The sequence below is a fragment of the Ranitomeya imitator genome, chromosome 3 (genome assembly GCF_032444005.1).
Source record: "Ranitomeya imitator isolate aRanImi1 chromosome 3, aRanImi1.pri, whole genome shotgun sequence".
Lineage (NCBI taxonomy): Eukaryota > Metazoa > Chordata > Amphibia > Anura > Dendrobatidae > Ranitomeya > Ranitomeya imitator.
Window position 1 is genome coordinate 11,235,200 of NC_091284.1, and position 22,321 is coordinate 11,257,520.

The following is a 22,321-nucleotide window of genomic DNA, read 5'->3' on the forward strand; positions in this document are numbered from 1 at the left end:
TCCCATCTCGGGTCAGTACCTCTGCTGGCAGTATTACTCCCATCTCGGGTCAGTACCTCTGCTGGCAGTAATACTCCCATCTCGCAGGAGCTCCCATGGGGTCAATTTGGCCCTGTTCTCAGGAGGACTTCACTTAAAGGGGCCGGTGTCCCGTCTTCTGTGAATAAAGATCAGTTGTATCCTTAAAGGGGAATCTCTCCTACAGAAGTCATTGGGGTCGGACATCTTTGTGTATCATATTATTGTCGCATCTGAAGCAAATTGTTACAAAGTAGCGGAACTTGACATTATACAGTTATTATGTGTCAGTGACGAAGAATCGGACGACGAGTCTTTTGACCCTTAAAGTGGCGTCCAACCGAATTTACTTGACTTCCCTTTAAGTGAGCCTGTATCCTTTACTTACTGAGCCATCGAATATTGCAACCAATCGGCGTCCGCGTGTCATTGACGTGATTGGTGGACGCCGGATGACGCCATGTAGCGGTTTTATTCACCCTGCGATCGCCGATCTGTGGATTTTACAAAATTTCTGTGAATTGTTTTTGGAATTTTTTTTTTTTTTTCCTGGAATAAAATGTTTGCATTTTTAAAACTGTAAGATTTATTTTAGGGAATTTTGGTGTTGATGAAAATCCCTGGTGAATATAAACCCTCAACTTTGGCCATGTGACTTGGCTTTTCCCTTTGTGGAAAGGCTGGGTGACCACCGTACATTACAGCCACTATCACCCAGCTTTCCCACACCCCTGAATGGTGACCCGTGTTCTCATTGACAAGGCTGGAGTCTGGGGAAGCCGGGTATCAGAATGTAATGGGTCCATAGGAGTTGTCACCTGTACTTGTGATCCTTTGGCCTCGGAGTAAGTGCTGCCATATCCTGCTACTTAATGTACAGCAGTACTATGCAGTGGCACTGTATGGCTGCGGCTCCGTGCCTGGCGGTAATATCTGCTGCAAGCGACGGCTGATAACGGCAGATCTGGAAAATGTCCATGGAGCACATATGACGAGCGATAATCCAGAGCAGACCTGGTGGGAACGGCTGCAGAATTTAAAGGGGAAGTGCGGCGGGAACAGAAATCAGTGGAGTAGAACAAAAGGAACAGTAGATGAGATCTGTAGTGAGAGAAAAATGGCTCAAGATGTCACAGAACGTCTGGGACACGCGGATTCCCCACCTGTAATAAATAATAATAATCTTTATTTTTATATAGCGCTAACATATTCCGCAGCGCTTTACAGTTTGCACACATTATCATCACTGTCCCCGATGGGGCTCACAATCTAAATTCCCTATCAGTATGTCTTTGGAATGTGGGAGGAAACCGGAGTGCCCGGAGGAAACCCACGCAACCACGGAGAGAACATACAAACTCTTTGCAGATGTTGTCCTTGGTGGGGTTCGAACCCAGGACTCCAGCGCTGCAGTGCTAACCACTGCGCCACCGTGCCGCCACCTGTAACATGTTATCACTGTCATGTCCAAAGGGGATTATATGGGAAGCTTGTGCTAATGCGGGGGAATGTTTTCAGGGCTGGCATGGGGCAGGTGCAAAATGGCTATCCCCGTAAGGAAAAAATCCCGTAAGGACCCCCAGCGATTACGAGAAGACGTAGAACTGACAAAGCAGTCCTGCATAGCAGTGCAGCAGGACCTTTGGTGACATCAGACCAAAGGTCCTGTGCTCTGAGAATCTGGAGTAACTGAACAAGCGCGTCCCGTCTGGTAAGTCCTCTAGTGCAGAGGTCCCCAACTCCAGTCCTCAAGGCCCACCAACAGGTCATGTTTTCAGGATTTCCTTAGTCTTGCCCAGGTAATAATTGCATCACCTGTGCAATGCAAAGGAAATCCTGAAAACATGACCTGTTGGTGGGCCTTGAGGACTGGAGTTGGGGACCTCTGCTCTAGTGAGTATGTGGATTGTGTTTTAATAATAATCTTTACTTTTATATAGCGCTAACATATTCCGCAGCGCTTTACAGTTTGCGCACATTATCATCACTGTCCCCGTTGGGGCTCACAATCTAGACTCCCTATCAGTATGTCTTTGGAATGTGGGAGGAAACCGGAGTACCCGGAGGAAACCCACGCAAACACGGGGAGAACATACAAACTCCTGGCAGATATTGTCCTTGGTGGGATTTGAACCCAGGACTCCAGCGCTGCAAGGCTGCTGTGCTAACCACTGAGCCACTGTATAGTGCTAACCACTGAGCCACCATACAGAGCTAACCATTGAGCCACCGTGCCTGCCTTATGTGCTACATGTAAATGTGTGTTATATAGTAGCAGCTCAGAGGAGAATGCAAAGGTGTTAAAATATCAACAATCACCCTCTTATCCAGAAAAATTCTGCTCATTCATTGGGTCATTGGATTGTTCTCGGCAGCACATCACCTGGTGTGAGCTGCAGATGTGCTGCTGATAACATGATACTTGTTTGCGGTAAACAAGCGCCGAGTGACTTCAATAAAGTCCCTCGTCTGTGGTATATATCCTCCGCCTTGAAATATAGTCCCTTGTCCCTGGCGTATAACCTCAACCTTGAATCTAGTCCCTCGTCCCTGGCATATAACCTCCGCCTTGAATGTAGTCCCTCGTCCCTGGCGTATAACCTCCGCCTTGAATCTAGTCCCTCGTCCCTGGCGTATAACCTCCGCCTTGAATCTAGTCCCTCGTCCCTGGCATATAACCTCCGCCTTGAATGTAGTCCCTCGTCCCTGGCGTATAACCTCCGCCTTGAATCTAGTCCCTCGTCCCTGGCGTATAACCTCCGCCTTGAATCTAGTCCCTCGTCCCTGGCGTATAACCTCCGCCTTGAATCTAGTCCCTCGTCCCTGGCGCATAACCTCCGCCTTGAATCTAGTCCCTCGTCCCTGGCGTATAACCTCCGCCTTGAATCTAGTCCCTCGTCCCTGGCGCATAACCTCCGCCTTGAATCTAGTCCCTCGTCCCTGGCGCATAACCTCCGCCTTGAATCTAGTCCCTCGTCCCTGGCGCATAACCTCCGCCTTGAATCTAGTCCCTCGTCCCTGGCGCATAACCTCCGCCTTGAATCTAGTCCCTCGTCCCTGGCGCATAACCTCCGCCTTGAATCTAGTCCCTCGTCCCTGGCGCATAACCTCCGCCTTGAATCTAGTCCCTCGTCCCTGGCGCATAACCTCCGCCTTGAATGTAGTCCCTCGTCCCTGGCGCATAACCACCGCCTTGAATGTAGTCCCTCGTCCCTGGCGCATAACCTCCGCCTTGAATGTAGTCCCTCGTCCCTGGCGCATAACCTCTGCCTTGAATGTAGTCTCATCCCTGGCGAATAACCTTATAATAATAATATGCCTTATTTACTTAACTATATACGAGTTGGCGACTCTAGGTTCAGCACCTGTTCACACTGAGTCTATGTTTGGATGTGCCGGTCAGGTTTTTGAAACTTATTGGAGGTGCAGTCTGATCTTCGGACTGATGGTGGATGAGGACCACTCATGATGGGGGGTTTGGTGCAGATTCATTCAAGTCATCAAAAAAGTTGAAAAATCTAATAAAATGGAGTGAGCTGGTCAATCTGGTGGCCCTGGGTCACGTCTGGCCTCCCTAACCTCGTCTGGTCAACTCAATACGTATATAAATCAGCCGGGGGTGGAGACGGTGAAGATTGCCCCTCGCGGTCCTGTACAGGGTACATTATGGGTAACTATGGTGAAATCCTCATCCCCCAGGACGGGCGTTGGCGGTGTACATCTATGGTCCGCAGTCTTCACATCTGACCCGCGCTAATTGAGCTTTGAACCTCGGGGTTGGACGGTAATGAGCGGATGATTTCCTGGAAAGCGGCGACTCCAGTGAATTCATTACTCGATGCCTGGAGCCGCTTCCTTCTTCCATGATGAAAATGGTTTCCTTGTATCCGGAGAGATATCGGGATGAGCAGTTCCCCCTCCCTGCCTCGTGCTGCTGTATCCTCCACGCTGAGGACAATCACATTACACTCCCATTAGTGGCAGCGCTGTCCGATTACCAGGGTGATGGATGGTCCGTGCAGGTGGAGGAGGAGATGTGGAAATACAGACTGGTGACCTAAGCCGAGGGTCAGCTCTGCACCATCCATGGCACCTGGTGATGATAACGACACGTCTTCACTAGCCTGATGTATATAGATCCTGTAAGGGGACCTGTGACATCACAGATATGACTATCACTATACCGCCACCTGGTCTACATGGGTGACCTCATTTATAAGAAGTACTGCACATTACCCATCGTACAATATGGCGCTCATCTGATGCGAACAGGCATGAAGCCACAAGGTGGACTAAGCAGCTCAAGCATCTCCCCATCAGTTCCCTCGCCAACAGACAGCTATCATCTAACTGGTTCTGACTTTGGGACAATCTTCATTAGTATCTGGTGCTTCTGTCTTGGGTGCTATCTCTTTTATTTTTCCCTTGTACACCATCTCGTGCTTCTTCCTTGAACGCCTGCTCTTGTGCTTCTCCTTTGGACACCTGTAGTGCTTTTCCTTCGGTGCCATGTCTGGTGCTTCTCCCTTGGGAACTATACGTATTGATTCTCACTTGGACGCCATCTCTTCTGCTTCTCCCTTGGATACCATCTCTGGTGCATGCCACTCGGATGCCATCTCTTCTGCTTCTCCCTTGGATACCATCTCTGGTGCATGCCACTTGGATGCCATCTCTTCTGCTTCTCCCTTGGGTGTTATCTTCTTTACGCACCATCTCTTCTGGTTTTCCCTTGGAGGCCATCACTTCTGGTTTTCCCTTGGACGCCATCACTTCTGGTTTTTCCTTGGATGCCATCTCTTCTCCCTTGGGTGCCATCGTTTCTGCTTCTCCATTTGGTGTCATCTCTGGTGCTTCTGCTTTTAGCACCATCTCTTCTGCTTCTCCCTTGGATACCATCCCTGGTGCATGTCACTCGGATGCCATCTCTTCTGCTTCTCCCTTGGGTGTTATCTTGTTTACGCACCATCTCTTTTGGTTCTCACTTGGACGCAATCACTTCTGTTTTTCCCTTGGACGCCATCACTTCTGGTTTTCCCTTGGACGCCATCACTTCTGGTTTTCCCTTGGACGCCATCACTTCTGGTTTTCCCTTGGACGCCATCACTTCTGGTTTTCCCTTGGATGCCATCTCTTCTCCCTTGGGTGCCATCGTTTCTGCTTCTCCATTTGGTGTCATCTCTGGTGCTTCTGCTTTTAGCACCATCTCTTCTGCTTCTGACTTGCATGCCATCATTTCTGCTTTTCCCTTGGATGCCATCATTTCTGCTTTTCCCTTGGATGCCATCATTTCTGCTTCTCCTTTGGATGCCATCATTTCTGCTTCTCCTTTGGATGCCATCATTTCTGCTTCTCCTTCGGACGCCATCACTTCTGCTTCTCCCTTGGATGCCATTTCTTCTCTTATTCCCTTGGGCGCCATCTCTTCTCACTTAGAAGCCATATCTTTTGCTTCTCCCTTGGATGCCATCCCTTCTTCTCTCTTGGATACCATGTTTTTTGCTTCTCGATTGGGCGCCATCACTTCTGCTTCTCCCTTGGATGTGATTTCTTCTCTTCTTCCCTTGGGCGCCATCTCTTCTGCTTCTTCTTTGGGCACCATCTCTTCTTCTCGTTTGGAAGCCATCTCTTTTGCTTCTCACTTGGATGCCATCTCTTCTCGCTTGGATACCATGTTGTTTGCTTCTCGATTGGGCGCCATCTCTTCTGCTTCTTTGGGCCCAATCTCTTCTGCTTCTCATTTGGACACTATTAATGGTGCTTCTCCCTTGAATGCCATATTTTCTACTTCTCCCTGGTGCATCATCTCTTCTGTTTCTCCCTTGGATGCCATCTCTGGTGCTTTTCCTTTGGGCCCCATCTCTTGTGCTTCTCTGGTGGATGTGGTCTTTGCAGCTTCTCCCTTGACCGCTGTCTCTCCAGCTTTTCTCAGCCAGTCCATTCAGAACACCAGTCACACATCGAGCCGTCAATATAGAGACATCACAGATTAGGTTCCCTAAATCCAGAACGTTCTCAGAGCGAATGAAGGATTATTTACCATGTGCAGTGCAACCATTTATTGAAAGAGAACAAGCGTCTAGACTCATCCATCATGAGTGTACTGCTGCTTGATATGTGATAGATTTTGAGCAATATCAGGCTCTTGATTAGTTGGAAGCCTTCATAGACTATGACCATGTTCCTGGCACCACTTAGTGCCCAGCAAATCTCCAGAATCCCTGCTGTTCTATGTGTTAGTCTGCAATCCCAGCACTAAAAAGTCAACTATGCCTGAAAATCTGTGACCCCACCTAAGGGTCCATTTCACAAGTCCAAGAAACAAAGACAATGCTTAGATCGCAATAATGGAACCAATGGCCCGGATCTCCAGACCTGAGCTAAATTCCACACAGATAGATATAATACAGTTATTTCAGGTCAGGAGACCCGTAGTCGGGGCAGTTATTGTGATCCAACCATGGTCTGGACAAGAGAAGCCCAGACATCCACCATGTGATCCCAAAAAGCAGGTCTTTTACCCGGCTGTAAGCAAATCATACCTTGGCCTACGAGAAAAACCCTAAATGTTATGTCCGGCTGCACACTGGTGACTGAGGCTCCTGATGTGTGACCTCCCCGAGCCCCCGAATGGAGCTCCACCCAGCTGCAGGGAGGCAACAAGATGAGGAACCGACCTGCAAGACCCTAATGACCCAACACATGATGGCTACCTGGAGGTATCGGGATAAGTCAGAAGGCCAACACCACATAGGGCCGCAACCCCATCACTGCACGTCTGACCTTCGGCCGCTCCAAGGCCTCGCTCCTGGCCTTCATGAATTGCCATCACTTAGATACTTGTCCGTTGATCTCGGCCATTGTGCCATCATATCGCTAGGTCCAGATGAGGAACCATCACCTTGCCTAGAGGACATGGATGGAGGACAGGAAGCCATGCGCCTCACCTGCTGTTATTGCACCTGTCTTTATTCACTGACATGTTGCCTCATGGTGCGCTGACATAAAGGAGGTCCATGATCTAATGACATGACCGACCCCAGAGCGCCATGTCTCTATGCTCATGTATGAAGATGTGCATGGATCTGGGGAAAGGGGGATAAAATGGCCGCTCAGCCACATGCGGTTACTATGGCGATGATGTCCAAGTCTGACAAATCAATTGAGACACAGTAATTAGGATGTCCGACACTCACAGATCACACCCACAAGTGCTGAGACCCCGAGGACGGGTGATATCATCTACAACTGCGGCCTGAAGAGTATCTAAGCCTATAATGTGATAGTGTCTGCTGAGCCGTGTATCTAATTCTATCCTGTGTGATACTGACTGCTGAGCCGTGTATCTAATCCTATCCTGTGTGATACTGACTGCTGAGCCGTGTATCTAATCCTATCCTGTGTGATACTGACTGCTGAGCTGTGTATCTAATCCTATCCTGTGTGATACTGTCTGCTGAGCCGTGTATCTAATCCTCTCCTGTGTGATACTGTCTGCTGAGCTGTGTATCTAATCCTATCCTGTGTGATACTGTCTGCTGAGCCGTGTATCTAATCCTCTCCTGTGTGATACTGTCTGCTGAGCTGTGTACCTAATCCTCTCCTGTGTGATACTGACTGCTGAGCTGTGTACCTAATCCTCTCCTGTGTGATACTGTCTGCTGAGTCGTGTATCTAATCCTATCCTGTGTGATACTGACTGCTGAGCCGTGTATCTAATCCTATCCTGTGTAATACTGTCTGCTGAGCCGTGTATCTAATCCTCTCCTGTGTGATACTGACTGCTGAGCCGTGTATCTAATCCTCTCCTGTGTGATACTGTCTGCTGAGCCATGTATCTAATCCTCTCCTGTGTGATACTGACTGCTTAGCCGTGTATCTAATCCTATTCTGTGTGATACTGTCTGCTGAGCCGTGTATCTAATCCCCTCCTGTGTGATACTGTCTGCTGAGCCGTGTATCTAATCCTCTCCTGTGTGATACTGACTGCTGAGCCGTGTATCTAATCCTCTCCTGTGTGATACTGACTGCTGAGCCGTGTATCTAATTCTCTCCTGTGTAATACTGACTGCTGAGCCGTGTATCTAATCCTATCCTGTGTGATACTGTTTGCTGAGCCGTGTATCTAATTCTCTCCTGTGTGATACTGACTGCTGAGCCGTGTATCTAATTCTCTCCTGTGTAATACTGACTGCTGAGCCGTGTATCTAATCCTCTCCTGTGTGATACTGACTGCTGAGCCGTGTATCTAATCCTCTCCTGTGTGATACTGACTGCTGAGCCGTGTATCTAATCCTCTCCTGTGTGATACTGTCTGCTGAGCTGTGTATGTAATCCTCTCCTGTGTGATACTGACTGCTGAGCTGTGTATCTAATCCTCTCCTGTGTGATACTGTCTGCTGAGTCGTGTATCTAATCCTCTCCTGTGTGATACTGTCTGCTGAGCCGTGTATCTAATCCTCTCCTGTGTGATACTGTCTGCTGAGCCGTGTATCTAATCCTCTCCTGTGTGATACTGTCTGCTGAGCCGTGTATCTAATCCTCTCCTGTGTGATACTGACTGCTGAGCCGTGTATCTAATCCTATCCTGTGTGATACTGTCTGCTGAGCCGTGTATCTAATCCTCTCCTGTGTGATACTGTCTGCTGAGCCGTGTATCTAATCCTCTCCTGTGTGATACTGTCTGCTGAGCCGTGTATCTAATCCTCTCCTGTGTGATACTGTCTGCTGAGCCGTGTATCTAATCCTATCCTGTGTGATACTGTCTGCTGAGTTGTGTATCTAATCCCATCCTGTGTGATACTGACTGCTGAGCCGTGTATCTAATCCTATCCTGTGTGATACTGACTGCTGAGCCGTGTATCTAATCCTCTCCTGTGTGATACTGACTGCTGAGCCGTGTATCTAATCCTATCCTGTGTGATACTGACTGCTGAGCTGCATCTAATCCTCTCCTGTGTGATACTGTCTGCTGAGCCGTGTATCTAATCCCATCCTGTGTGATACTGACTGCTGAGCCGTGTATCTAATCCTATCCTGTGTGATACTGACTGCTGAGCCGTGTATCTAATCCTATCCTGTGTGATACTGACTGCTGAGCCGTGTATCTAATCCTATCCTGTGTGATACTGACTGCTGAGCCGTGTATCTAATCCTCTCCTGTGTGATACTGACTGCTGAGCCGTGTATCTAATCCTCTCCTGTGTGATACTGCCTGCTGAGCTGTGTATCTAATCCTCTCCTGTGTGATACTGACTGCTGAGCCATGTATCTAATCCTCTCCTGTGTGATACTGACTGCTGAGCCGTGTATCTAATCCTCTCCTGTGTGATACTGACTGCTGAGCTGTGTATCTAATCCTCTCCTGTGTGATACGCGCATTCTATTGGTCGGCATTCTCCGGTATTCGGGTGGTGATGGCGCCCCCTGCTGATAACGAGACGTTTATAATCCGTCTGTAATCTCGATTCCCGGGTGTCGCTCGCTTGACCTTCTCATTAGCGTAAGCTGCAGCCGCTGCTCTCCGGGGAATCCTGCAGTCAGCGCCGCGTGAACCAGGGTCCAGGACAATTACCTCATTAACATTTCACCTTCTCTATTAATTGCTGTAAATGCAGAAGTGAAATATCCGAGACGAAGATTATATCAGAGAACGACGTGTTACCGAGGAAACGACGAGCGTCACTTACATCATATTCCAGATTACTGGATGTTGTGCTTGTATCACCTCATTAACCCCTTACATCACGGCTGATCTGCATTATACAGGTCAGAGAATCAATCAACATAAACAGTGCAGTCACTGTGTACATACATTACATTACTGATCCTGAGTTACCTCCTGTATTATACTCCAGAGCTGCACTCACTATTCTGCTGGTGCAGTCACTGTGTACATACATTACATTACTGATCCTGAGTTACCTCCTGTATTATACTCCAGAGCTGCACTCACTATTCTGCTGGTGCAGTCACTGTGTACATACATTACATTACTGATCCTGAGTTACATCCTGTATTATACCCCAGAGCTGCACTCACTAATCTGCTGGTGCAGTCACTGTGTACATACATTACATTACTGATCCTGAGTTACATCCTGTATTATACTCCAGAGCTGCACTCACTATTCTGCTGGTGCAGTCACTGTGTACATACATTACATTACTGATCCTGAGTTACCTCCTGTATTATACCCCAGAGCTGCACTCACTATTCTGCTGGTGCAGTCACTGTGTACATACATTACATTACTGATCCTGAGTTACATCCTGTATTATACCCCAGAGCTGCACTCACTAATCTGCTGGTGCAGTCACTGTGTACATACATTACATTACTGATCCTGAGTTACATCCTGTATTATACTCCAGAGCTGCACTCACTATTCTGCTGGTGCAGTCACTGTGTACATACATTACATTACTGATCCTGAGTTACCTCCTGTATTATACCCCAGAGCTGCACTCATTATTCTGCTGGTGCAGTCACTGTGTACATACATTACATTACTGATCCTGAGTTACATCCTGTATTATAACCCAGAGCTGCACTCACTATTCTGCTGGTGCAGTCACTGTATACATACATTACATTACTGATCCCGAGTTACCTCCTGTATTATACCCCAGAGCTGCACTCACTATTCTGCTGGTGCAGTCACTGTGTACATACATTACATTACTGATCCCGAGTTACATCCTGTATTATACCCCAGAGCTGCACTCACTATTCTGCTGGTGCAGTCACTGTGTACATACATTACATTACTGATCCTGAGTTACATCCTGTATTATACCCCAGAGCTGCACTCACTATTCTGCAGGTGCAGTCACTGTGTACATGTATTACTGATCCTGTGTTACATCCTGTATTATACCCCAGAGCTGCACTCACTATTCTGCTGGTGCAGTCACTGTGTACATACATTACATTACTGATCCTGAGTTACATCCTGTATTATACGCCAGAGCTGCACTCACTATTCTGCTGGTGCAGTCACTGTGTACATACATTACATTACTGATCCTGAGTTACATCCTGTATTATACCCCAGAGCCGCACTCACTATTCTGCTCGTGCAGTCACTGTGTACATACATTACATTACTGATCCGGAGTTATATCCTGTATTATACTCCAGAGCTGCACTCACTATTCTGCTGGTGCAGTCACTGTGTACATACATTACACTACTGATCCTGAGGTACATCCTGTATTATACTCCAGAGCTGCACTCACTATTCTGTTGGTGCAGTCACTGTGTACATACATTACATTACTGATCCTGTGTACATACATTAGTTCACATGATCAAGACTTTATGCTTCTCTTACTACATCCCAGGACTGTATTTGCCTTTTTGCTGCTGCATCACACTGCTGACTCATGTGCAGTCTGTGATCTATTAGTATACCCAACTCTTTTTCACACGTGCTGTTGCTTTGTTCTATTCCTCCTATTCTGTAGATGTAATTTTCATATTTCTTGCTCAGATGTAGAATCCTGCATTTCTCCCTGTTAAATACCATTCTATTAGTTGCTGCCCATTGTTCAGGCTTATCTAGATCCTTCTGAATCCTTTCTCGTTCTTCTCTAGTGTTAAGGTACCGTCACACTAAACGATATCGCTAGCGATCTGTGACGTTGCAGCGTCCTGGCTAGCGATATCATTCAGTGTGACACGCAGCAGCGATCAGAATCCTGCTGTGACATCGTTGGTCGGGGCTAGAAGGCCAGAACTTTATTTCGTCGCTGGCTCTCCCGTTGACATCGCTGAATCGGCGTGTGTGACGCCGATTCAGCGATGTCTTCGCTGGTAACCAGGGTAAACATCGGGTTACTAAGCGCAGGGCCGCGCTTAGTAACCCGATGTTTACCCTGGTTACCATCCTAAAAGTAAAAAAGACAAACGCTTCATACTTACCTTCAGCTGTCTGTCCCCGGCGCTCTGCTTTCCTGCACTCACTGTGAGCACAGCGGCCAGAAAGCAGAGCGGTGACGTCACCGCTCTGCTTTCCGGCCGCTGTGCTCACAGCCAGTACAGAGAAGCAGAGCGCCGAGGACAGACAGCGGAAGGTAAGTATGAAGCGTTTGTTTTTTTTACTTTTAGGATGGTAACCAGGGTAAACATCGGGTTACTAAGCGCGGCCCTGCGCTTAGTAACCCGATGTTTACCCTGGTTACTGGCATCGTTGGTCGCTGGAGAGCGGTCTGTGTGACAGCTCTCCAGCGACCAAACAGCGACGCTGCACCGATCCGGATCGTTGTCTGGATCGCTGCAGCGTCGTTTAGTGTGAAGGTACCTTTAGCTATCCCTCCTAGCTTTGCATGGTCTGCAGATTAGATAAGTTTACCTTCAGTTCCCTTATCTAGATCATTTATAAAATATTGAGCAACACTGGGGCCAGGACAGGGCCTCCGCCCTTGCCTTATCTCCTAAGTTAGCCCTCTGTCTGTTCTCTTCCCCCACCCAGGGAAGAGGTGGGCACTACTGTGCACCTTAGTACACCAACCCGACAAACAAGGCTACACAGACATGGGATAACTGAAAACTCCAGGCATACAAAATATTCACTCACATGTAACAGGAATGCATCTGGGTGTGAAGATAGGGGAATAAAGAAAAACAGAGAAGGATAAGGAATTACCATGCATACAAACCAAGCAACAATCACTAATAACTCGTTCTACACTCCTCTCCCACTGAAAGCCATGTAGCAAATGCTAGCCCTGACAAGGATTAGTAACAGAGCCCAGATTATAAAGGGAAACAGAGTGGCTAACCAAGCATAGCTGTGACCACAGGAATTTCCAACATAGTCGATTAATCCCTGTTTTGCCAGAAGAAATAAACACCTTTAAAATGAAGAAGTGCTTCTTCTCAGCACCGGAGTAGACGCAATCAGATGCTGCGGTCTTCTGGCTCCACACTGTTGCAGTAACCCTGTGACAGATCCTTTATCAAATGCTTTGCTAAAGCCAAGCTATACTATATCTACCGCATTTCCCTGATCCACCCAGTCAGTGATTCCATCAAAGAAAGACATTAGATGAGTCTGATATCACTTGTTTGCTACAAGCCCATGCTGGCTCTGGTTAATTACTGTATTCTTATCCAAGTACTTACATACATGCTGTTTAATAATTTGTTCACAGATCTTTCCTGGTATAGAAGTAAGGCTCACTGGCCTGTAATTTCTTGGCTCTGTCTTCTTTCCTGTTTTGAAAAAAGGGCCAACATTTTCTCTTCTCCAAGCCTCTGGGAATTCTCCTATTCTCAAGGATTTTTCAAAGATTCTGTCTAGTGGTTCAGCAATTTCCTCTTCTAACTCTTTCAGTCCCCTAGGATCGTTAGCTAAGAAGTATTGTTTCTCCTTGCGGAGATCGGCATGCTAAGCTTGCCAAGATGAGGAGACTTAAACCCACAATGCTCCTCTGGGTAATATGCTAATTATGCAAATTGTCTCTTCAGAAAGGAAGAGAGCTAGAACTCTAGTGCCACCTATTGGAAGGTAGCAATCCTACAAGTCAACGTAATTCATCTGGACCAGGAGATATAAATTCATGTAAATTAGCTCAGTGTTCCCTCACCACCTCTCTGTTTATGGATAGTGTGGATTCTTTTATTCCTTCGATGACCCCGTGAAGATCAGTTAATGTTGCATTTGCTTTCTTAGAGAACACAGATGCAAAATAGGAATTTAAACGTTCTTCTCAACATCATTTCTGACCACTTCACACTTTTCATCCTATAAAAAACCTATAGCATCTTCACCTTTCTTTTGCTTTTGACATACCCCCTAAATCCTAACTGACTTTAGCTCCTCTAACTCTTGCCCTGCATTCCCTGCAGACAGCGTTATATTCTTATTTAGATATGCCTCCTCTTTCCATCTAATATACGTTTCTTTTTTCCTATTTAACAAGTGATTAAGTTCTATCATCCATCCTGGTCTGTTTAAAAGCTTCCAATTCTTCTTTTCGCGATTCTTACCGATTGTGCAGTGAAAATTTCATTTAGTAAAATCTCCCATCCTTCTCGGACATTTCTGTCCTTTAGAATATTCGGCCATTAGACCTTTCCTACCCTCTTCCTGAGTCCATTAATGTCTGCCTTTCTGAAGTTCAAGGATAGCATGATCTCTGCCTCCTAAATTCCCGGCCACCTTTACTTCCCTCAACCATTTCCTCTCTGTTGGTAAAAATTAGGTCCAAGATTGCAGATCCTCATCATGTATCTCTGTATACAGGGAGCTCCCCCTAGTGGTGAATGCAGACAGGATCTTATCATGTATCTCTGTATACAGGGAGCTCCCCCTAGTGGTGACTGCAGACAGAATCTTATCATGTACCTCTGTATACAGGGAGCTCCCCCTAGTGGTAACTACAGACAGGATTTTATCATGTATCTCTGTATACAGGGAGCTCCCCCTAGTGGTGACTGCAGACAGGATCTTATCATGTATCTCTGTATACAGGGAGCTCCCCCTAGTGGTGGCTGCAGACAGGATCTTATCATGTATCTCTGTATACAGGGAGCTCCCCTAGTGGTGACTGCAGACAGGATCTTATCATGTATCTCTGTATACAGGGAGCTCCCTCTAGTGGTGGCTGCAGACAGGATCTTATTATGTATCTCTGTATACAGGGAGCTCCCCCTAGTAGTGGCTGCAGACAGAATCTTATCATGTATCTCTGTATACAGGGAGCTCCCCCTAGTGGTGGCTGCAGACAGAATCTTATCATGTATCTCTGTATACAGGGAGCTCCCCCTAATGGTGGCTGCAGACAGGATCTTATCATGTATCTCTGTATGCCGTGAGCTCCCCCTAGTGGTGACTGCAGACAAGATCTTATCATGTATATCTGTATACAGGGAGTTCCCCCTAGTGGTGACTGCAGACAGGATCTTATCATGTATCTCTGTATGCAGGGAGCTCCCCCTAGTGGTGGCTGCAGACAGGATCTTATCATGTATCTCTGTATACACGGAGCTCCCCCAGTGGTGTCTGCAGACAGGATCTTATCATGTATCTCTGTATACAGGGAGCTCCCCCTAGTGGTGGCTGCAGACAGGATCTTATCATGTATCTCTGTATACAGGGAGCTCCCCCTAATGGTGGCTGCAGACAGGATCTTATCATGTATCTCTGTATACAGGGAGCTCCCCCTAGTGGTGGCTGCAGGCAGGATCTTATCATGTATCTCTGTATACAGGGAGCTCCCCCTAGTGGTGACTGCAGACAGGATCTTACCATGTATCTCTGTATACAGGGAGCTCCTCCTAGTGGTGGCTGCAGGCAGGATCTTATCATGTATCTCTGTATACAGGGAGCTCCCCCTAGTGGTGACTGCAGACAGGATCTTACCATGTATCTCTGTATACAGGGAGCTCCCCCTAGTGGTGACTGCAGACAGGATCTTATCATGTATCTCTGTATACAGGGAGCTCCCCCTAGTGGTGACTGCAGACAGGATCTTATCATGTATCTCTGTATACAGGGAGCTCCCCCTAGTGGTGGCTGCAGACAGGATCTTATCATGTATCTCTGTATACAAGGAGCTCCCCCTAGTGGTGGCTGCAGACAGGATCTTATCATGTATCTCTGTATACAGGGAGCTCCTCCTAGTGGTGGCTGCAGGCAGGATCTTATCATGTATCTCTGTATACAGGGAGCTCCCCCTAGTGGTAACTGCAGACAGGATCTTACCATGTATCTCTGTATACAGGGAGCTCCCCCTAGTGGTGACTGCAGACAGGATCTTATCATGTATCTCTGTATACAGGGAGCTCCCGCTAGTGGTGGCTGCAGACAGGATCTTATCATGTATGTCTGTATACAGGGAGCTCCCCCTAGTGGTGGCTGCAGACAGGATCTTATCATGTATCTCTGTATACAAGGAGCTCCCCCTAGTGGTGGCTGCAGACAGGATCTTATCATGTATCTCTGTATACAGGGAGCTCCGTGGTGGCTGCAGACAGGATCTTATCATGTATCTCTGTATACAGGGAGCTCCCCCTAGTGGTGGCTGCAGACAGGATCTTATCATGTATCTCTGTATACAAGGAGCTCCCCCTAGTGGTGGCTGCAAACAAGATCTTATCATGTATCTGTGTACAGGGAGCTCCCCCTAGTGGTGGCTGCAGACAGGATCTTATCATGTATCTCTGTGTACAGGGAGCTCCCCCTAGTGGTGGCTGCAAACAAGATCTTATCATATATCTCTGTATACAGGGAGCTCCTCCTAGTGGTGACTGCAGACAGGATCTTATCATGTATCTCTGTATACAGGGAGCTCCCCCTAGTGGTGACTGCAGACAGGATCTTATCATGTATCTCTGCATACAGGGAGCTCCCCTAGTGGTGGCTGCAGACAGGATCGTATCATGTATCTCTGTATACAGGGAGCTCCCCCTAGTGGTGGCTGCAGACAGGATCTTATCATGTATCTCTGTATACAGGGAGCTCCCCCTAGTGGTGGCTGCAAACAGAATCTTATCATGTATCTCTGTATACAGGGAGCTCCCCCTAGTGGTGACTGCAGACAGGATCTTATCATGTATCTCTGTATAGAGGGAGCTCCCCCTAGTGGTGGCTGCAGACAGGATCTTATCATGTATCTCTGTATACAGGGAGCTCCCCCTAGTGGTGGCTGCAGACAGGATCTTATCATGTATCTCTGTATGCCGTGAGCTCCCCCTAGTGGTGACTGCAGACAAGATCTTATCATGTATATCTGTATACAGGGAGTTCCCCCTAGTGGTGACTGCAGACAGGATCTTATCATGTATCTCTGTATGAAGGGAGCTCCCCCTAGTGGTGGCTGCAGACAGGATCTTATCATGTATCTCTGTATACACGGAGCTCCCCCAGTGGTGTCTGCAGACAGGATCTTATCATGTATCTCTGTATACAGGGAGCTCCCCCTAGTGGTGGCTGCAGACAGGATCTTATCATGTATCTCTGTATACAGGGAGCTCCCCCTAGTGGTGGCTGCAGACAGGATCTTATCATGCATCTCTGTATACAGGGAGCTTCCCCTAGTGGTGGCTGCTGACAGGATCTTATCATGTATTTCTGTATACAGGTAGCTCCCCCTAGTGGTGGCTGCAGACAGGATCTTATCATGTTTCTCTATATACAGTTAGCTCCCTCTAGTGGTGGCTGCAGACAGGATATTATCATATATCTCTATATACAGGTAGCTCCCCCTAGTGGTGGCTGCAGACAGGATCTTATCATGTATCTCTGTATACAGGGAGCTCCCCCTAGTGGTGGCTGCAGACAGGATCTTATCATGTATCTCTATACAGGGAGCTCCCCCTAGTGGTGGCTGCAGACAGGATCTTATCATGTATCTCTGTATACAGGGAGCTCACCCTAGTGGTGGCTGCAGACATTATCTTATCATGTATCTCTGTATACCGGGAGCTCCCCTAGTGGTGACTGCAGACAGAATCTTATCATGTATCTCTGTATACAGGGAGCTCCCCCTAGTGGTGACTGCAGACAGGATCTTATCATGTATCTCTGTATACAGGGAGCTCTCCCTACTGGTGGCTGCAGACAGGATCTTATCATGTATCTCTGTACACAGGGAGCTCCCCCTAGTGGTGACTGCAGACAGGACCTTATCATGTATCTCTATATAGAGGTAGCTCCCCCTAGTGGTGGCTGCAGACAGGATCTTATCATGTATCTCTGTATACAGGGAGCTCCCCCTAGTAGTGGCTGCAGACAGGATCTTATCATGTATCTCTATATAGAGGTAGCTCCCCCTAGTGGTGGCTGCAGACAGGATCTTATCATGTATCTCTGTATACAGGGAGCTCCCCCTAGTGGTGGCTGCAGACAGGATCTTATCATGTATCTCTGTATACAGGGAGCTCCCCCTAGTGGTGACTGCAGACAGGATCTTATCATGTATCTCTGTATACAGGGAGCTCCCACTAGTGGTGACTGCAGACAGGATCTTATCATGTATCTCTGTATACAGGGAGCTCCCCCTAGTGGTGGCTGCAGACAGGATCTTATCATGTATCTCTGTATACAGGGAGCTCCACCTAGTGGTGGCTGCAGACAGGATCTTATCATGTATCTCTGTATACAGGGAGCTCCCCCTAGTGGTGACTGCAGACAGAATCTTATCATGTATCTCTGTATACAGGGAGATCCCCCTAGTGGTGGCTGCAGACAGGATCTTATCATGTATCTCTGTATACAGGGAGCTCCCCTAGTGGTGGCTGCAGACAGGATCTTATCATGTATCTCTGTATACCGGGAGCTCCCCTAGTGGTGACTGCAGACAGAATCTTATCATGTATCTCTGTATACAGGTAGCTCCCCCTAGTGGTGGCTGCAGACAGGATCTTATCATGTATCTCTGTATACAGGGAGCTCCCCCTAGTGGTGGCTGCAGACAGGATATTATCATGTATCTCTATATACAGGTAGCTCCCCCTAGTGATGGCTGCAGACAGGATCTTATCATGTATCTCTGTATACAGGGAGCTTCCCTGTATACAGGGAGCTTCCCCTAGTGGTGACTGCAGACAGGATCTTATCATGTGTCTCTGTATACAGGGAGCTCCCCCTAGTGGTGGCTGCAGACAGGATCTTATCATGTATCTCTGTATACAGGGAGCTCCCCCTAGTGATGGCTGCAGACAGGATCTTATCATGTATCTCTGTATACAGGGAGCTCTCCCTAGTGGTGACTACAGGCAGGATGTTATCATGTATCCCTGTATACAGGGATCTCCCCCTAGTGGTGGCTGCAGACATTATCTTATCATGTATCTCTGTATACGGGGAGCTCCCCCTAGTGGAGACTGCAGACATTATCTTATCATGTATCTCTGTGTACAGGGAGCTCCCCCTAGTGGTGGCTGCAGACAGGATCTTATCATGTATCTCTGTATACAGGGAGCTCCCCCTAGTGGTGACTGCAGTCAGGATCTTATCATGTATGTCTGTAAACAGGGAGCTCCCCATAGTGGTGACTGCAGTCAGGATCTTATCATGTATCTCTGTATACAGGGAGCTCCCCTACTGGTGGCTGCAGACAGGATCTTATCATGTATCTCTGTACACAGGGAGCTCCCCCTAGTGGTGACTGCAGACAGGACCTTATCATGTATCTCTATATAGAGGTAGCTCCCCCTAGTGGTGGCTGCAGACAGGATCTTATCATGTATCTCTGTATACAGGGAGCTCCCCCTAGTAGTGGCTGCAGACAGGATCTTATCATGTATCTCTATATAGAGGTAGCTCCCCCTAGTGGTGGCTGCAGACAGGATCTTATCATGTATCTCTGTATACAGGGAGCTCCCCCTAGTGGTGGCTGCAGACAGGATCTTATCATGTATCTCTGTATACAGGGAGCTCACCCTAGTGGTGGCTGCAGACATTATCTTATCATGTATCTCTGTATACCGGGAGCTCCCCTAGTGGTGACTGCAGACAGAATCTTATCATGTATCTCTGTATACAGGGAGCTCCCCTACTGGTGGCTGCAGACAGGATCTTATCATGTATCTCTGTACACAGGGAGCTCCCCCTAGTGGTGACTGCAGACAGGACCTTATCATGTATCTCTATATAGAGGTAGCTCCCCCTAGTGGTGGCTGCAGACAGGATCTTATCATGTATCTCTGTATACAGGGAGCTCCCCCTAGTAGTGGCTGCAGACAGGATCTTATCATGTATCTCTATATAGAGGTAGCTCCCCCTAGTGGTGGCTGCAGACAGGATCTTATCATGTATCTCTGTATACAGGGAGCTCCCCCTAGTGGTGGCTGCAGACAGGATCTTATAATGTATCTCTGTATACAGGGAGCTCCCCCTAGTGGTGACTGCAGACAGGATCTTATCATGTATCTCTGTATACAGGGAGCTCCCACTAGTGGTGGCTGCAGACAGGATCTTATCATGTATCTCTGTATACAGGGAGCTCCACCTAGTGGTGGCTGCAGACAGGATCTTATCATGTATCTCTGTATACAGGGAGCTCCCCCTAGTGGTGACTGCAGACAGAATCTTATCATGTATCTCTGTATACAGGGAGGTCCCCCTAGTGGTGGCTGCAGACAGGATCTTATCATGTATCTCTGTATACAGGGAGCTCCCCTAGTGGTGGCTGCAGACAGGATCTTATCATGTATCTCTGTATACCGGGAGCTCCCCTAGTGGTGACTGCAGACAGAATCTTATCATGTATCTCTGTATACAGGGAGCTCCCCCTAGTGGTGTCTGCAGACAGGATCTTATCATGTATCTCTGTATACAGGGAGCTCCCCCTAGTGGTGACTGCAGACAGGATCTTATCATGTATCTCTGTATACAGAGAGCTCTCCCTAGTGGTGGCTGCAGACAGGATCTTATCATGTATCTCTGTATACAGGGAGCTCCCCCTAGTGGTGGCTGCAGACAGGATCTTATCATGTATCTCTATATACAGGTAGCTCCCCCTAGTGGTGGCTGCAGACAGGATCTTATCATGTATATCTGTATACAGGGAGCTCCCCCTAGTGGTGGCTGCAGACAGGATCTTATCATGTATCTCTGTATACAGGGAGCTCCCCCTAGTGGTGGCTGCAGACAGGATATTATCATGTATCTCTATATACAGGTAGCTCCCCCTAGTGATGGCTGCAGACAGGATCTTATCATGTATCTCTGTATACAGGGAGCTCCCCCTAGTGTTGACTGCAGACAGGATCTTATCATGTATCTCTATATACAGGGAGCTCCCCCTAGTGGTGGCTGCAGACAGGATCTTATCATGTATCTCTGTATACAGGGAGCTCCCCCTAGTGGTGGCTGCAGACAGGATCTTATCATGTATCTCTGTATACAGGGAGGTCCCCCTAGTGGTGGCTGCAGACAGGATCTTATCATGTATCTCTGTATACAGGGAGCTCCCCTAGTGAAGTCTGCAGACAGGATCTTATCATATATCTCTGTATACAGGGAGCTCCCCCTAGTGGTGGCTGCAGACAGGAACTTATCATGTATCTCTGTATACAGGGAGCTCCCCTAGTGAAGTCTGCAGACAGGATCTTATCATGTATCTCTGTATAAAGGGAGCTCCCCCTAGTGGTGACTGCAGACAGGATCTTATCATGTAACTCTGTATACCGGGAGCTCGCCCTAGTGGTGACTGCAGACAGGATCTTATCATGTATCTCTGTATACCGGGAGCTCCCCCTAGTGGTGGCTGCAGACAGGATCTTATCATGTATCTATATACAGGGAGCTCCCACTAGTGGTGGCTGCAGACAGGATCTTATCATGTATATCTGTATACAGGGAGCTCCCCCTAGTGGTGGCTGCAGACAGGAACTTATCATGTATCTCTGTATACAGGGAGCTCCCCTAGTGAAGTCTGCAGACAGGATCTTATCATGTATCTCTGTATAAAGGGAGCTCCCCCTAGTGGTGGCTGCAGACAGGATCTTATCATGTATCTCTGTATACCGGGAGCTCCCCCTAGTGGTGACTGCAGACAGGATCTTATCATGTATCTCTGTATACAGGGAGCTTCCCTGTATACAGGGAGCTCCCCCTAGTGGTGACTGCAGACAGGATCTTATCATGTGTCTCTGTATACAGGGAGCTCCCCCTAGTGGTGGCTGCAGACAGGATCTTATCATGTATCTCTGTATACAGGGAGCTCCCCCTAGTGATGGCTGCAGACAGGATCTTATCATGTATCTCTGTATACAGGGAGCTCCCCCTAGTGGTGGCTGCAGACAGGATATTATCATGTATCTCTGTATACAGGGAGCTCTCCCTAGTGGTGACTACAGGCAGGATGTTATCATGTATCCCTGTATACAGGGATCTCCCCCTAGTGGTGGCTGCAGACATTATCTTATCATGTATCTCTGTATACGGGGAGCTCCCCCTAGTGGAGACTGCAGACATTATCTTATCATGTGTCTCTGTGTACAGGGAGCTCCCCCTAGTGGTGGCTGCAGACAGGATCTTATCATGTATCTCTGTATACAGGGAGCTCCCCCTAGTGGTGACTGCAGTCAGGATCTTATCATGTATGTCTGTAAACAGGGAGCTCCCCCTAGTGGTGACTGCAGTCAGGATCTTATCATGTATCTCTGTATACAGGGAGCTCCCCCTAGTGGTGACTGCAGTCAGGATCTTATCATGTATCCCTGTATACAGGGAGCTCCCCCTAGTGGTGACTGCAGTCAGGATCTTATCATGTATCCCTGTATACAGGGAGCTCCCCCTAGTGTTGGCTGCAGACAGGATCTTATCATGTATCTCTGTATACAGGGA

The 22,321-nt window shown here is 47.8% G+C and overlaps 1 protein-coding gene across 1 annotated transcript in view; it reads left to right on the top strand.

The window, feature by feature from the left end:
• Positions 1-595, top strand: part of GTF2E1 (general transcription factor IIE subunit 1) — a 43,903-nt gene extending 43,308 nt beyond the window's left edge. Inside the window, exon 5 of the mRNA XM_069760477.1 lies at positions 1-595. This exon is cut by the window's left edge and continues 801 nt beyond it. The gene's annotated coding sequence lies outside the window, so the exon portion shown is untranslated.
• Positions 596-22,321: the final 21,726 nt, after the last annotated feature.